The sequence below is a fragment of the Pan paniscus genome, chromosome 6, assembly GCF_029289425.2.
Source record: "Pan paniscus chromosome 6, NHGRI_mPanPan1-v2.0_pri, whole genome shotgun sequence".
Classification (NCBI taxonomy): domain Eukaryota; kingdom Metazoa; phylum Chordata; class Mammalia; order Primates; family Hominidae; genus Pan; species Pan paniscus.
Genome location: NC_073255.2, coordinates 10,992,475 through 10,999,111, shown reverse-complemented (window position 1 = coordinate 10,999,111; position 6,637 = coordinate 10,992,475).

Here is a 6,637-nt window from a genome sequence, read left to right as displayed (position 1 = left end):
GGTCTTAAACCCCTGACCTCCAGTGATCAGCCTGCCTTGGCCTCCCAAAGTCCTGGGATTACAGGCATGAGCTACTGCACTTGGCCTGAAGTCACATCTTAATATTCATCTGAGAAATCACACAGGAAAGAGACCCCATGTATGTAATGAATGTGGGAAGGCCTTTTCTATGAAGTCAAACTTCACTGATCATCAGAGAACACACTGAGAAGAGAAATCCTATGAATGTACTGAATGTCAGAAAACTTTTCACCATAAATCAACCCTAACAGTACATCAGAGAACTCATATGGGGAGAAGCCTTATAAATGTAATGAATGTAGAAAATCTTTCTATATGAAGTCAGCCCTCAGTCAGCATCAGAGAATACATATATGGGAGGAACATTGTGAATGTAAAGAATGTGGGAAAACCTAGCAGAGGTCACACCTTGCTAAACATCATCAAAAGTACACCATGCAAGGAACCCTATGAATGTAAGCAATGTGGAAAAACCTTCCAGAAGTCACACCTCATTGAACATCAGAGGACACACCCAGGGGAGATACCCCATGAATGTAATAAATGTGGGAAATCCTTCTGTTATAAGTCACCCTTGACCATTCACCAGAGAACTCACATAGAAGAGAAGCCCTATAAATGTAGCAAATCTGATACTTATTTCTGTATGAAATCACACCTCACTGTGCATCAGAGACCCCATACCAGGAAGAACCCTTTTGAGTGTAATGAATGCGGGAAAATGTTTTATGTGAAGTCAAACCTCATCAATCATCAGAGAACTCACACAGGGGAGAAGCCATATGAAGGCAATACATGTGGGAAATCTGTATGAAGTCATCCTCCACACAAGAGTGATACTCTGAATTGTAACAAATATGGGAAATCCTCATGTGTAAAGTCAATTTGTTTTTCAAACCAAAATTCATGGTAGAAACCTTATGAATGTAAATAATGTAGGGGTCTCCTTCTGTGTAAATTAAATCCTTAGTTGGCATCAGAAAACACAAGATATGGGGACTGGAGGCCTCTCCACAAATGAAATGGATATGGGAAGATTTTGTGTTATCTTAGAAAATACTGGCCGGGCATGGTGGCTCACACCTGTAATCCCAGCACTTTGGGAGGCTGAGGCAGATGGATCACCTGAGGTCAGGAGTTCAAGACCAACCTGGCCAACATGAGGAAACCCCATCTCTACTAAAAATACAAAAATCAGCCAGGCGTGGTGGCAAATGCCTGTAATCCTAGCTACTTGGGAGGCTGAGGCAGGAGAATTGCTTGAACCTGGGAGGCGGAGGTTGCAGTGAGCCAAGATCATGCCATTGCACTCCAGGCTGGGTGACAAGAATGAAAACTCCATCTCAAAAAAAAAAAAAATACAGAAAACTCAAATGAGGAGAGACCCCTGAGAACATCTTGTATATTAGTATCCACCAAGAAATCAAATACAGTATGTTTCACATAAATCACAGGGGAAAACCGATAGAACAGTAATATAAAAGCATTTACAAAGTTCCAGCACATTTGCACAGCATATGATTGATACTGGTGTAAAACTATGTTTTCTATGGATGAAAGCTTTCAGGAAAAATTCAAATATAAGCAGACAATTAATACTGAGGGGACGTCTATCAGTTTAGGAGATAGAGATACTTTATTTTTTTGAGATGGAGTCTCACTCTGTCGCCCAAGCTGGAGTGCAGTGGCGTGATCTCAGCTCACTGCAAGCTCCGCCTCCCGGGTTCACGCCATTCTCCTGCCTCAGCCTCCCAAGAAGCTGGGACTACAGGCACCTGCCACCATACCCGGCTAATTTTTGTATTTTTAGTAGAGATGAGGTTTCACCATGTTAGTCAGGATGATCTCGATCTCCTGACCTTGTGATCCATCCGCCTTGGCCTTCCAAAGTGCTGGGATTACAGGCGTGAGCCACTGCGCCCAGCCGAGATACTTTTTTTCCCTACAAATACTGTAATACTAGAAGTCACATTTCAGGTACCAAATTTAGCAAATGTGATATGTGATGCATCCAATGCTAATGACATTCATTGTTGGAAGATGAAGTCTTTTGAAAAACAAGTTGCGGCAGCAAGCTGACAGTATTAGATATTTGAGTACTTGAGGTAAGATGGCCTTAGATTTGTTAGTGGGCAGCATACAACATACATACATGGCCTGGGTTTGATTTACATAGTGGAACTCCACTGAGTGGTCAGCAGGAAATATCTTTCCATAGCTTAAGAACTGTTGTAACACATCTACCACACGAAATGCCTCCAGTGTTTCTTTGTATCTTTTTGTTTGTTTGTTTGTTTGTTTTTGGGTCAGAGTCTCGCTCTGTTGCCCAGGCTGGAGTGCAATGGCACTATCTCGCTTCACTGCCACGTTTGCCTCCCAGTTTCAAGTGATTCTTCCTGCTTCAGCCTTATGAGTAGCTGGATTACAGGTGCCTGGCACCGTGCCCAGCTATTTTTTGTATTTTTAGTAGAGACAGGGTTTCTCCATGTTGGCCAGGCTGGTCTCAAAACTCCTGACCTCAGGTGATCTGCCCGCCTTGGCCTCCCAAAGTGCTGGGATTACAGGCGTGAGCCACTGTGCCCGGCCTCTTTGTATCTTAATAGTACAGTATACTTGATATGTGACATGTATGACATTTGCAGTACACAATATGTTATTGAGAAATGCAGAGTACAGAAAACTATATGGCTTGCTTCCTTTTGTGTGAGAATTCAGGGGAAGAAATAATATGTATGTACATAGATATTTTGTATATATATTTATCTATTATATATGTTTACATATTTTTTTAATTTTTAAATTTTTTGTAGAGAAGGGGCTCGCTATGTTGCCCAGGCTGGTCTCGAACTCCTGGGCTCAAGCGGTCTTCCTGCCTCAGTCTTCCAAAGTGCTGAGATTACAGGCATGAGCTACTGTGCTTGGCCAATATATTTTATATAATATATATATTTTGCAAATAAGTATAAACTACAAACTACAAACCTGAAGAGTAAGTTACAAACTCAAAAGTGAATACCTATGGAGATAGGAGTGAACAGGGTGGCGGGGCTGAGGATAGAGACAAGGCTTCTTCACGTGTACCTTTTTGTGAAGTTTTGACTTTTGGATAAATATGAGTAATTTACATACTCAAAAGCACATTTTGAAATTGAAAGCAAAGAAGAAATCAACTGAAGTTTATATCAAATGGGTAACTTCACTAAGTAGAAGAGCTCATTTTTTCAAGAGACTTTTAAATGCAGTATGATGAGCATATCCTTAGTGGGATTTGTTTCTGTTTTAGGACAAAAAGAACTTTAAAAATGACATTTAGAAGACACCTGGCTAGGTCTCTTCAAAAAGCTGACTTTTTTTTATTTTTATTTTTAGACGGAGTCTCGCTCTGTTGCCCAGGCTGGAGTGCAGTGGTGCGATCTTGGCTCACTGCCAGCTCTGCCTCCTGGGTTCACACCATTCTCCTGCCTCAGCCTCCCGAGTAGCTGGGACTACAGGTGCCCACCACCACACCCGGCTAATTTTTTGTATTTTAGTAGAGATGGGGTTTCACTGTGTTAGCCAGGATGGTCTCCATCTCCTGACCTCGTGATCTGCCCGCCTCAGCCTCCCAAAGTGCTGGGATTACAGGTGTGAGCCACCACACCCAGCTGCTGCCATCATCTTTAAAAGGAGAGAAAAGGTGGAGGGACTGTTTTTCAAGGGCAAACATGCTGAATATAGAAAGATGAACTGGCTTGATGTCTGCAGCCTTGAAGTGGCTCAGGAAAAAGATGCATGCATAGATAAAGCAAAAATGGCAAAATTTAAGCAAGTGTTGATCTGGCAGGCACATGGGTATTGACTGTTTTTCTTACAAGAGTTGTGTTTGAAAAATTTGATAATAAAAAGTTTTGGAGAAGTACTGTACCACTTAGCAATTCTGTTACTGTTCCTTGGCGTATATAAATAGCTCTGCCCATGGTTATTGCTCTGCTTGTCAATAAAGAAGCCAAACAGTAACCTTTAAAGTGTTCAGTTGTTTTGGGTTTTAGTCACTTCAATAAAAACAGAACATAACCAAAGGCTGGTCATGGTGGCTGATGCCTGTAATCCCAGCACTTTGGGAAATTGAGGCAGGAGGATTATTTGAGCCCAAGAGTTCAAGACCAGCCTCGGCAACACAGCGAGACCACCTTGTCTCTGTAAAAAGTTGAAAAATTAGCCAGACATGGTGGTGTACACCTGTCGTCCCAGCTACTTGGGAGGCTGAGGCAGGAGGATCTTTGACCCAGGGAGTTTGGCTTTGCAGTGAGCTGTGGTTGTGCCACTGCACCCCAGTCTGGGCAACAGAGCAAGACCCCATCACAAAAAAAAGAAATAATGCAAAGGCAGGGTATACCATTAACAACTCAAGCTTGTGTTAAGAACTAGGTGCAAACAGTAGTGCTCATTGCACTGACAATGAAAATAGTATTGTATAAAGAAAATGTGCTTCTCTTTCTACTCCTGACACGTTTCTAAGCGGTGCCTCCAGAAGTACATGGCATAGCCCCCAGGCGGTAGGAGCCCAGGAACCATTTGCCAACAGGGTGGCAGCTGTTGTGTCCTCATTCTTTCTCCCTCCTCTACCTGGATTTCCTTGCAGCAGGGGGCAGACTGTTCTCTGCTGCTTTGTTGCATGAAAGCCTTGGTGTGGCCTGTTTCCCCCCTTCAACAGGGACTGTTTGGGTTGGGCATATGACCAAGCCTTGACCTCTAGGATGTGTAGGGAAGTGTTCTGTATGATTTTGGGGAAAGGGTTTATCACTGATGAAGAGACATGAGCAGAATCACATTACTCTTCTGAATACATCCATTGTTTGCGTCTTGTGGCCCAGGGCTGTAGTTGGAGGCTGGTGAGGAGAGATAGAAGAGCCTGGCCACTGATGGTATGAAGCACTGATTTAACCCACACTGAGGAAGCTCTGGATTGGGCACTTGAGGTCATTAATTTTTCTTATTGTGTAAGCCTGTTGGAGTTGAGATTTTTCTGTGACTTGGAGCTGTAAGGCATCCTAACTTTGAAGAGGGATAGTTTTTGTTTGTAGAGACAGGGTCTCTATGTTGCCCAGGCTGGTCTTGAATTCTGGGCTTAAGTGATCCTCCTGCCTTGGCCTCCTAAAGTGCTGTGATGACAGGATACATTTTTTTAAAAGAAGTTGTGTAATTCAGAAGTGTTAGTCACAGTGATTTGGGGGCAAGAATGATTTTGAGAAAATGATTCAGCAGCTGCTTTCTGCTCTGTAAATTTACATGTAATAAGGAAATACAGGTACCCTTGAACAGCACAGGTCTGGACTGAGCAGGTCCACTTGTAAGTAGTTTTTGGGTTTTTTTCCCAATAGTTGGCCCTCCTTATCTGCAGGTTCCACATCTGCAACCATATACAGCTCAAAACTATAGTATTCACAGAATGCAAACCTGAGGATACAGAGGGCCAACTTTGTATACAGGTTCCGAAGAGTCAACTTCAAAACTTTTGTATGCGGAGTTTGGTATCCACAGGGGGTCTGGAAACAATTCCCCCATGGATACTAAGGGGCGACTGTAATGTCATTTCTTATTTGCAAGAATCCAGAGTGGGAAAATGTTCTTTTCGAAATTAGTTGCATATTAAGTATTCTTTCTCTTCATATAAAATGTCATTTTTAATTGATCAAATTATTCATTGCCTTTTTTTTTGACAAGGTCTGGATTCATGTACGGATGTAATCTTTACTTTTGCAATGAACTGCTAGTTGTCCTTACACTATTTAAGAAATCCATCTCTTTGTCCCTGGTTTGAAATACTATTTTTATTTTATTTTATTTATTTATTTATTTGTTGAGATGAAGTCTTGCTCTTGTCCCGCAGGCTGGAATGCAATGGCATGATCTCAGCTCACTGCAACCTCCGCCTCCTGGGTTCAAGCAATTCTCCTGCCTCAGCCTCCCAAGTAGCTGGGATTGCAGTCACCTGCCACCACGTCCGGCTAATTTATATATATATATTTTTAGTAGAGATGGGGTTTCACCATGTTGGCCAGGCTGGTCTCAAACTCACGGCCTCAGATGATCCACTCGCCTCGGCCTCCCAAAGTGCTGGGATTACAGGCGTGAGCCACCATGCCTGGCCGAAATACTACTTTTATCATAGGGTAGGTCACTGTTAGTAGTGTCTTTGCTTTTTGTGTGCTCAGCACTCTTTCTCACATCTTTGTAGAAAAAGAAGCTGAAAACCTGGAGAGCTGGAAGTTCTCTGGGTGACCATTCATTCATTCCACCATCCTTTTGGCCCATCTTGATTTTACCAGGGAAGGACATTCAGTCTGAGAGGTTAATGACAGTTGTTGGGAGTTTGTAATGGGAGGTCATTGTAGAGCCGTTTTTGGTTTGGTTTCACCTGGGAGTTGTCAGCAGCTTGGTTTTATTGGTTTTTGTCTAATTTACAGTTTTAGTCCTGCTTGGCATAGCTTGTGAGTCCCGTTATGCTTTGCTTAACAACAGAGATACATTCTGAGAAATGCTTCATTGTGTGAATGTCACACAGCATGCTTACACAAACCTACGTGGTAAAGCCTACCATCTGGGCTGTATGGTATGGCCTATCGCTCCCAGGCTA